At 41.5% G+C, this 11,168-nt stretch overlaps 1 pseudogene; it reads left to right on the forward strand.

Moving 5' to 3' along the window:
- The first annotated feature begins 9,058 nt into the window (after positions 1–9,058).
- On the forward strand, positions 9,059–9,553 carry LOC149138910 (callose synthase 2 pseudogene; annotated as a pseudogene).
- Positions 9,554–11,168: the final 1,615 nt, after the last annotated feature.

The raw sequence follows: 11,168 nt of genomic DNA on the forward strand, positions 1-11,168 counted from the left end.
TACAAGGAAGGCCCGACATGTAATCCATGGAGATGGATTCGCAAGGTCGACAAGGGGTAGGCAGCGAAGTATAGAGGCCTTGCTTCTTGATGGTCGGTTTGGAAATGGCGTAGGAAGTGCAGGATCGGATGTACTTCCCGACATCCTGTCGAAGATTCGGCCAATAGAAATACTTCTGTAGTACAGCCACTGTTTTCTCAACCCCGAAATGCCCAGCGCATTGAAATATGGCAACAAGAATATTCCAATTTAATTTTTCCTTGAACTAAATTGTGAATTAAAATCGAATTTAGTCTTAACAACTACTTGGAATTAATTAATTTATTTATTTTAAATTAATTAGTTGGAGAAATTCAAGTTAGAAGTCTTTCTGAAGTCATGCAAGAGTTATCCGTTAAATTAAGGAGATAAAATTGAGTTATATTTGAGTTGTAATTAGTTAACTCAATTTACTGAGTTAAGTCTAGTTAAATTAGTTCCAAACTGTTTGAGGAACTAATAGTGAGTTAACAGTTAGTTGATGCATTAATGCACTCAACTAGTGCTACTCCAGTTAACTGAAGATTCCCTCATCAGAAACTCATGCATGTCTATTCTGAGAAATACCCAGTTGAGATTAATGTTCAAGGACAGTGTACTATTGCTTGCATGTGTTTTCTCATGGAGAAAACTCATGCATGTAATCAAGGATTCATCGTTGAGGATTGCGTAGTTTTGAAGGATTGTTTTTCCACTTGGTAATATGCTAATCATCCACAAGGAATAGTACAAGGAAATAGGAGCTTGGAGGGTAGAGAGGAAGGCTGGAGAGAAGCAAAGATTGCCTATGAGCATCTATGAGGATTGTACTGAGAGCTGGCTAGCTATGAGAGATAAGGCTTTGTATAATTCCTATGTATTTCCACCATGTATGATAATACAATAGTGTGGGGTTTTTATCTGAGGATTTCCCCAAATTATTTTCATGTGTACTGTGCCATTGATTCTTCTTCTTTTGGTTATATTGTTCAACTCGTTCTTTAAGCTTCCGCAAATTGATAGTAGAAGTAGGTTATAGTATTCTACTTTGATTTATATTGCATTATCGGGTTAACCTATAATATATTTTCTACATGGTATCGGAGCTGTGAATAGTATACTGAGAAGAGAATTCGAAGTTTGAAGTTCAGGGTTGCAGGTGCAAATCGAATTCATATCATACTTCAAGGTTGGCCAATGGCGTTCTATGGCTTGAGACTCGAGTATGCCTTGGAAGGTAGCTCAAATTACATAGCATGGAAAGATAGAATGGAGATTGTATTAGAAGACAATGGCTTGAAGGAATTCATTGATCAGGAAATCCCAAAGCCCGCTTCAACTAATGTACAAGAGTTGGTTGAGTGGAAGAAGTGTGTGGCGAAGGCGAGACGGATCATCGTTCAGGAATTTCAAGACCATATTGTCTCAAGTCTCCATGGCAAGGATACTCCATTTTTAATGTGGGAGACATTGAAGGACCTCTACCAGAACAGTAGCGACCAGAGGAAATTGGTGCTCAAGGATAACCTTCGAAGAATCAAGATGGAGAAGGGCGATACTATTTCCACATATCTGAACAAGCTCACCACTTGCAGAGATGAGCTTGGAAGCGTGGGAATAATCAATGCCAATGATGATATGGTGAGCCTCGCTCTCCTTGGCCTCCAAAGAGTTGGAATAGCTACCAAGACTTTGTGAATGGAAGTGAGAAACTGATGGATTGGGAACGACTATGGTTGGATCTTATGCAGGAGGAGATTATGAGGAGCACACGAGATGGTTCTTCATCCAAGAATGATGATGAAGAAAATATGGCCTTAGCAAGTAAGGCAAGGAAAGGGAAAGGGAAGGCTTCCCATTTCAAATCGAATTCTTCTCATGGAGGGAAGAAGGGTGACATGTCTAAAGTAAGATGGTTTAATTGTCACAAGATGGGACATTATGCAACTAATTTCCCATCGAACAAGTCTAAGAAGGGATCCTCGGAAGGATCGGAAGGTGAGGCATTAGCCTTTTAGTTTGAAATGGACTTTACCCTCATTGCATGCATGGTGTCATCAATAATGGGTTGTGTCTGGTATCTTTACAGTGGAGCCTCATTCCACATGACCGGTGATAAAAATTTATTCAGTGCCTTGGAGGAGAAATACCTCAAGATGTGCATAGAGATGGGTGACGATGGAAGGTATAGTGTTTTAGGAGTGGGCACGGTTGCTTTTCAGAGGAAGCATGGAGCTCCTCTCACCTTGACAGATATGATGTATGTACCTAGACTGAAGAAGAACTTGGTATTGGTCGCAATGTTGGAGGACAAAGGCTACGATGTTGTCTTCAGTAAAGGAAAGGTGTTCCTAAGACACATAGCCATGGGTCAAACCAAGAGGATAGGGATTTGGGTGAAGAATCTATATAAACTAGAGGTAGATGATTGTGCAGCATTGAGTACGAAAGCAGAATTGGTGCAAAGCCAAGACATTGGCGAGTTGTGGCACAGGCAGTTAGGCCATTTGCATCATGGGGATTTGAAGATAATGCAATAGATATCTACAGTACTTCCCAAAGGTAAAATTGAGCAAGTTGACACATGCAAAGGTTGTACCTTGGGAAAGTACACCAAGTCTTCCTTTCATGAACGAGACAATCAAGCAAAGGCTATCTTAGAGCAAGTTCATACTAATTTGTGTGGACCATTCTCAACGGCATCCACAACGAAGCAAAGGTATTATGTGATTTTCATTGATGACTATTCTCGTAAATGCTGGATTTATTTCATGCAAAATAAGGACCAAACTTTCACAAAGTTTTTTGAGTTCAAAGCTTTGGTCGAGAAAGATTTAGGGAAGAAGATCAAGGCCTTGAGAAGCGACAACAATGGAGAATATGTCTCTCAAGAGTTTAAGGACTTCTGTGCAACAAAAGGAATTAAACGAGAGTTGACGGCACCTCATAAACCACAGCAAAATGGGGTGGCCGAGAGGAAGAACAGAACTATTGTAGGGGTAGCACGGGAAATGCTGCATTACCAAGGCCTACCACTTCACTTGTGGGATGAGACATGCAACACAGTGGTCTATTTGCAAAATAGAAGCTTGCATCGCATACTTGGGATGAAGACACCAGAGGAAGGTTTCTCCGGTAAGAGACCAGATGTGGGTCACTTCAGGATCTTTGGCTCATTATTATATTTCCATGTGACAAAAGGATGCATGGAAGAAGCTTGAGCCGACAACAAAGTTGGGGATATTTGTGGGGTACATTGATACACCTCACAACTATTGGGTGTACTTGCCTACCATTCGGAGGACAGTGGTTCACAGAGATTTCAAGTTTGATGAGCAGAAGGCCATGTGAGTTTCCCTTGAGAGGGAGCTCCAACTACAGGCTGTAGAGGAACTGTTGGTTCCTAAGGAGGAGGAGCCTCAGACTGATGCAGAGCAGCCACATACAAAGGTTCCAGGAGTGGAGACATCCACTCAAGCAGAGTCTTCCAGAGATAGACGAAAGCACACAAGAGAAGCTGACAGATTGTTGGAGGATGCAAGAGAGAATGTTGGAGCACCATCTTCTCAGCGCAGACAAAGGAGGTCACCTGAGAGGTACACTGGATACATGGCCCTTGCTGGGGAATGTGTTGAGACCGAGCCATCTTCCTTTGAGGAAGTAGTGCAGCTGCCGATTTAGGTTGATGCTATGGTGGAGGAGTATGACTCCATAGTTCGTAACGGTGTTTGGGACATGGTTCCGACACTGGAGAACAAGTCAGTTGTGAGTTCCCATTGGCTTTACAAGGTAAAGAAAGCTACTGATGGTAGTGTGGAGAAGCATAAGTCAAGATTTGTTTCCCATGGCTTTTCACAGGTCAACGGAATTGACTATGATGAGACTTTTCCTCCTGTCGCAAGGTACTCATCTATCAAATCTATGTTGGCACTATCAGCACAAATGGGTTGGAAGATTTATCAAATGGATGTGAACACTGCATTCTTCAATGGCCAGATTGAGGAAGAGGTGTGCATAGAGTAGCAGGAAGGTTTTGAGACCTTCGATCGTGAGTCACATGTGTGCCGACTCAAGAGAGAGTTGTATGGGTTGAAGCAAGCACCTCATGCTTGGTACACCAGGATAAACAACTACTTCACTGGGTTGGGCTTCACAAAGAGTGAAGTGGATGCGAACTTGTACCAAATCATGGTGAAAGGTAAGATGTTGATCATCGTACTTTATGTTGATGATCTCATATTGATTAGTGATGATCAGTTGATTGTGTCTTGCAAGGAGGACCTTGCAAGAGAACTCGAGATGAAAGACACAGGTCTCATGCATTACTTCCTTGGCATGGAAGTGTGGCAAAAGGATGGGGAGTTGTTTGTGTCTCAGGGAAAGTATGCCAATGAGATACTCAGGAGATTCCACATGGAGAAGTGCAAGCCCATGCAGACTCCTCTAGCAGGTAACTGGAGGAAGGAGGTTGCTACTTCAAGAGAAGTGGTAGAGGCTACTATGTATAGGCAGCTTGTGGGTTCACTGATGTACTTAATGAACACATGACCAGATTTGTGCTATGTGGTGAACTAGCTGAGTCAAGCGATGGTTCAGCCTACCAAGATGTTTTGGAAGGCAGAAAAGCATGTATTGAGATACCTCAGAGGCACATCTTAGTATGGATTATGGTACAAATAGACAAAGGGAGTGAAGCTACAAGGCTTCACTAATGCAGATTAGGCAGGGAGTCCATTAGATCGAAAGAGCACATCAAGAAGGATTTTCAACCATGGGTCAGTGCAGTTTCTTGGTACAACAGGAAATAGAGGTCAGTTGCACTCAGCTCGGCAGAGGCAGAATACATGGCTGCAAGTCAGGTAGCATGTGAGGCCATCTGGATGCAAAGAATCCTAGTTGGTTTGTTTGATCAAAGGATGGATCCAACTGTGATCTATTGTGATAACCAAAAGTGTATCAAACTCTTTGAGAATCTAGTATTTCATGATAGGTCCAAGCACATCGGCATCCGGTATCATCATCTCAGAGACTGTGTAGCAAGGAGGATCATGTTGCTGAAGTATATTTCAACAGAGGAGCAAGATGCTGACATTTTGACAAAGGAATTGTCAAAGTGTAAATTCGAGTTCCATAGAGACAAGATTGGGGTGGCAGATAATCCCTTTCTTGTTGAAAGGGAGTGTTGAAATATGGCAACAAGAATATTCCAATTTAATTTTTACTTGAATTAAATTGTGAATTAAAATCGAATTTAGTCTTAACAGCTACTTGGAAATAATTAATTAATTTATTTTAAATTAATTAGTTGGATAAATTCAAGTTAGAAGTATTTCTAAAGTCATGCAAGAGTTATCCCTTAAATTAAGGAGATAAGATTGAGTTATATTTTAGTTGTAATTAGTTAACTCATTTTACTAAGTTAAGTCCAGTTAAATTAGTTCCAAACTGTTTGAGGAACTAATAGTGAGTTAACAGTCAATTGATGCATTAATGCACTCAACTAGTTCTACTCCAGTTAACTGAATATTCCCTCATCAGAAACTCATGCATGTCTATTCTAAGAAGGACCCAGTTGAGATTAATGTTAAAGGACACTGTACTATCAGTTGCATGTGTTTTCTCATGGAGAAAACTCATGCATGCAGTCAAGGGTTCATCCTTGAGGATTGTGCAGTTTTGAAGGATTGTTTTTCCACTTGGTAATAGGCTAATCATCCACAATGTAGAAATTTTGAATAATAAAAACTTATTCACAGAGATTATCCTGATTATACACTATTGCGGAATACATGCATAATACATAACTTCCTCTACGTTGATCATCAATTTAGCAGCATTAAAAACAATGAAACATCAATCGCATGCACACATTAACACCGTATGTATCTCATGGAAAGCTTACAGCTGAAAACCCCACACTATCTGTATATTAATGATTGAGAACATGTAACATTACATAGTACAATACTCCTCACAAGTATCCAGCACTATCTCCACCTGTTACACACAAAACTAGCTCAGATCCGAACAAGTCACAGGTTCAAATCTTCTCCACTGCTTTGCCTGCCTCTATTGCACACAATACCATGTGAAAATCACTCACCCTGGAAATCACGTGAGCACAGGCTATTTCACTGGGCATATACTGGGCAATTCTCATGGGCATACTCAATACATTGCTTGTGCAAGATCTCATGCACAACTATAGTCACAACTGATAGCAATCTCAACCTCTAACACCTGTCTCCACTGAACTGTACATGCACTGAGTTAACTGATGTATTCTTCAGTTGCATTATGAGTTAATAATTAGTGAATTAATTTAATCAATTAATTCACATCACTCATCACTAGTCTATTTGCAGTTAGACTAATTACAACTAGTTTAACCAAGTCAAACTGAACACAACTCCATCAACTCCACATCCAACTCCATAGAACTCACATGCATGAGTTCTAACTGATGTCATGCATGCAATAGCTCAACTGGCTCACAAGAAAAGTGTATTTCCTTCTGACAGATGCATGTGCCACATCTGTAGCTCAAACTGAAGTGCTCCAAGAGAATAAGATAATGTTTATAGTCTAAATATTATTATGAGACAATAATATTTGACTTTTCTATTTTTGACTAGCAGTCTAAAAATAGACACTGATCACTCCTGCTGTGATCCAAAAATAGAAGTCCATATATTTTTCCCAACATGACCAATCATCCATAAACAGCATCCTTCAACTCATAGACCATGAACCATATGTCTAAAAATAGACTTTGCGCCATAATTTGCGTGCAGGCCCACTTAGTGAAGGCGACTCCTTTCCATTAAGCTCCATCATCTTGTTGCATTCTCAACACACAAGGAACAGCACAAGGAAATAGGACCTTGGAGGGTAGAGAGGAAGGTCAGAGAGAAGCCAAGATTTCCTGTGAGAATCTGTGAGGATTGTACTGAGAGCTGGCTAGCTGTGAGAGCTAAGGCTTTGTATAAGTCCTATGTATTTCACCATGTATTATAATACAATAGTGTGGGGTTTTTATCTGAGGATTTCCCAAAAGTATTTTCATGTATATTGTGCCATTGATTCTTCTTCTTCTAATTATATTGTTCAAATCGATCTTTAAGCTTCCTCAAATTGATAGTAGAAGTAGGCTATAGTATTCTGCTTTGATTTATATTGCATTGTCGGGTTAACCTATCACAGATTTTCTACACAGTGACCTGAATGTAGTGTGCTTCCCAAATCATCTTGGAATGCTCTCTTGAAGGAACACAAAGGTATCCGAGGTGGCATAATAGGGCATTCTCGATGTGAAAATTTGGAACTTGTTGACCCTCCAAGAGCGTCTGGTATGTGTGGCCAAATTTTGGGTCGCTTTTGTAGAGAAGTGGCCAATCAGAAGTCTCATGCCCACAAGAGTCGAGCACAGTGGTTAACGCCATGATCAGTTGTCGGTTGAGGCAATATGCAACATTATTGGTGATTCCCTTCTTATACTTGATATTCAAATGGAACTGTTGCAGGTATGTCGACCACTTCTGACGGCAATCATTCTGCAACTTCCCTTGCATCTGTATGAACTGCAGGGGTCGGTGGTATGTGTGGATGATTGCTTCCTTCCCCAAAATGTAATGCTTCCATTGTCGGAAAGCCTGCACAATGTAATACATCTCTTTGTCATAAGTGGGATACTTTCGAACTGTGTCTGAAAGTGTCTCATTGTGATATGACACTGGATGCCCCTGTTGAGTAAGGACTTCCCCAATAGCATAATCAGAGGCATCTGTCTCGATCTCAAATGGTTTCGCAAGTCTGGTAATGTGAGCACTGGTGTAGAGCAGAGGCGATATTTCAACTCTATGAATGCCTTCTATTGAGATTCAGACCAAAAAAAAATTTCTTTCACTCCTCCCTTGGTGACTTCACTCAAGAGCCAAGTGATATGACAGAATCCCAACACGAACCTGCGGGTGAAGCTCTGTCAAAGTGGTTGGAGTTGGCCAATCCCGGATGACTTGGATCTTGGATGGATCCACATGAACCCCTCGTTCATCAATAATGTATCCCAGATACTAAACCTGGGTCATGCCAAAAGTGCATTTCTCCAAATTGGCACATAGCTTGTGTTGCCGCAGTGTTTGGAGAAGTTGTTGGATGTGGTGGAGGTTCTCTTCCCAACTCTGGCTGAAGACTAGGATGTCATCCAAGTATACCAGTACAAATGAGTTGGTTAATGGACGCAAGATGTCATCCATGAGCCTCATGAATTTTGCAGGATAATTTATCAACCTAAAAGGCATAACCAACCATTCGAAAAGGCCCTCCTTGGCTTTGAAGGAAGTCTTCCACACATCAGAGGGTTTGATTGGTACTTGGTGATATCATGACTTCAAGTCGATCTTGCTGAAATATTTTCCCCCTTCAGTTGGTCTAGAAGGTCATCAATCCTTGGGATCAGGTACCTATTCCAGACAATGATCTTGTTCAGTGCTCGATAGTCAATACAGAGTCTGCAAGTCCCATCCTTCTTCTGTACCAACACGATCGAGCTCCAACAGTGCGATGAACTAAGCCGGATGTGGCCTTTATGCATCATCTCCTGAATTTGCCTCTTGATTTCGTCATTCTCCTGAACGGAGTGTCGATAGATTGGTCCATTGGGCAGTGGCACACCTGACAGTGCAGAGGCACGCCTGCAAGGGAGGTGAAGATGTCCTCGTAGTCCTCCATGGCCTTTTCCATCTGTTGTTTTCATGCGGAGGGGCCCTGTTATCACTGAAAATTCTAATGCCAAAATTTCAAAACCGCTCACATTAGTTTGATGTGCATAAAGCCTTTTTGTAGTTTCACAGCGCAACATGTTTTAGGCTGCGCTATGAAATTGGGGATTTGTTCGAATCCATAGCCAATATTTCACAACTGTCATATCCGTCAAAATCCATCAACAGTTGTCAGCCTATACACTTCGTCTACCTTTCTTTATGGACGGCTATATTTTGTACTGAGTGGATTAGAAAAGTCACTGGTTAACCAAGCAGATATGAGAAAAAATTTTCCTCTTGAGGCAGTTCTTGCATCACAGTCTTTGATTCAGATAGGTCTACTAATGGCCTTGCCAATGGTTATGGAGATTGGCTTGGAACGAGGCTTCCGGTCTGCATTAAGTGATTTTGTTATCATGCAGATGCAACTTGCCTCTGTCTTTTTCACATTCTCTCTGGGTGCAAAGACTCATTATTTTGGCAGGACAATTTTTCATGGTAGTGCAAAATATAGGGCCACTGGGCGAGGTTTTGTGGTGAAACATAAGAAATATGCAGAGAATTACAGGCTTTATTCGAGGAGTCACTTCACAAAAGGACTAGAGCTGATGATGCTTCTCTTTGTCTACAACATTTATTGCTCTGCTGCAAAAGATTTTGTCTCTTACCTGTTAATAACACTTTCGATGTGGTTTTTGGTGGTGACATGGTTGTTTGCTCCATTCTTGTTCAATCCCTCGGGTTTTGAATGGCAAAAGATAGTTGAAGATTGAGAAGATTGGACCAAATGGATAACGATAGGGGTGGTATTGGCATCCCTGCAAACAAAAGCTGGAAATCTTGGTGAGAAGAGGAATATGAGCATCCTCAATATACTGGATTTGGACTGACTGCTATGTCTCTTGATCCACTCAATGACTTCCAAGAAATGCATACTACATGGATGGGGTCATGGCTAGTGCCGATGGAGCACATTATGTAAGACCTAACATGGTCTGCATATTTGAGCGATATGAAGGCGACATAGCTTGGCGCCACACTGCAAAAAGACCCGGAAGTGATGAACATATTAGTGTTCTTAGTGGAGCAGTGGATGGAAGAGATGATTTGAACAGCTCATCAATAACATTAAGAAGCAGAGCAGGAAATATATTACAATTCCGTCTGGTCCAATCCTGGAGGTAATCGTATCCAGAATGAGACATATTTCAAGCCAAATTTGGATGGAGAAGGTGGAGAATGTGTCGGTTTCGAATCCTTTTCTGCCGCTTGCAACTTTGCGTTGCATTAGCACACAATTCAAGTCTGGAGTTTGAATTATAAAGACCTGGGTTCAACACCAATGTAAACAATTCTTGAACCATTTCTTGACTTCAGGACATGTCAGCACGCCAATCTTTATGCTTTCTTTAAGAGTTTCACCACAACCATGAGTCATGTCACAGGGCTTCCTCCTGCAGCATTGGAAGAGGATTCCCCTGGAGTTCTCTTGAAGAGAATTCGTGAACTGGAAGAGAGCCATGAGCACATGCGACAAGAAATGTCCAAATTGTTGGACGACACATACAGCCACCACCTCCACCGTCATCATAATAGACCCCCAGCCTTTCATTTACCTGAAAATGGGGCTCAGAGAAGTCGGTGGTTCGAATCTCCTCCGGAGGCGCAATTGCTTTCTCCTCAGAGGTCTTATTTGGTCGCCGCCAAGAGAGCCGACTTCAATTTAAGAAGAAAAAAGGGCAGTGAAAGATCAGCTCTAGGCCAACATGAAGAGTCGGGAGGCTCTCCTTGGTGTAGAGAGGGTTCTGCTGAGAATAGAGGAGAGGCAAGCGGTTCTTCCTTCGAACGGGTGGCGGTTAAACACTATAACAAAATTTTGCAGTCCATGGGCAAACCTGTATACATTGTGAACCTTTCAGGTCAAATTACGTTTTGGAATCATTCTGCTGAATTACTTCTACTTCACTTGCAAATGCCAAGATCTTGGAGAGTGGATTGGTGCTACAGCACATGGGCTTTTCAATTTTCTACCTGGTGTGCGTCCTGTACCAATTGAGATTTACATTCAGGGGATTAATATAGCCAATTTTGAGGCTCGAATGCAAGCATTGACTAAGCCAACATACACATCAATAGTTCAACATGCAAAGGAAGGCAAACCAGCTCTAGTGTTTGTGCCAACACGGAAACATGCACGACTTACTGCTCTTGATCTAGTCACATATTCAAATGCAGATGGTGGAGAGAGATCCCAATTTCTTCAATGTACTAAAGAAGATCTGGCACCTTTCATTGCGAAAGTTAAAGAATCTACCTTGAGTCATATTTTGACTCACGGTGTTGGGTATCTACATGAAGGTCTCAGTTTAATGGAAAAAGAATTGGTCA

The sequence above is a fragment of the Pinus tabuliformis genome, chromosome X (assembly GCF_031772625.1).
Source record: "Pinus tabuliformis cultivar Carrire ecotype Pingquan chromosome X, CPIR1, whole genome shotgun sequence".
NCBI classification, from domain to species: Eukaryota; Viridiplantae; Streptophyta; class Pinopsida; order Pinales; family Pinaceae; genus Pinus; species Pinus tabuliformis.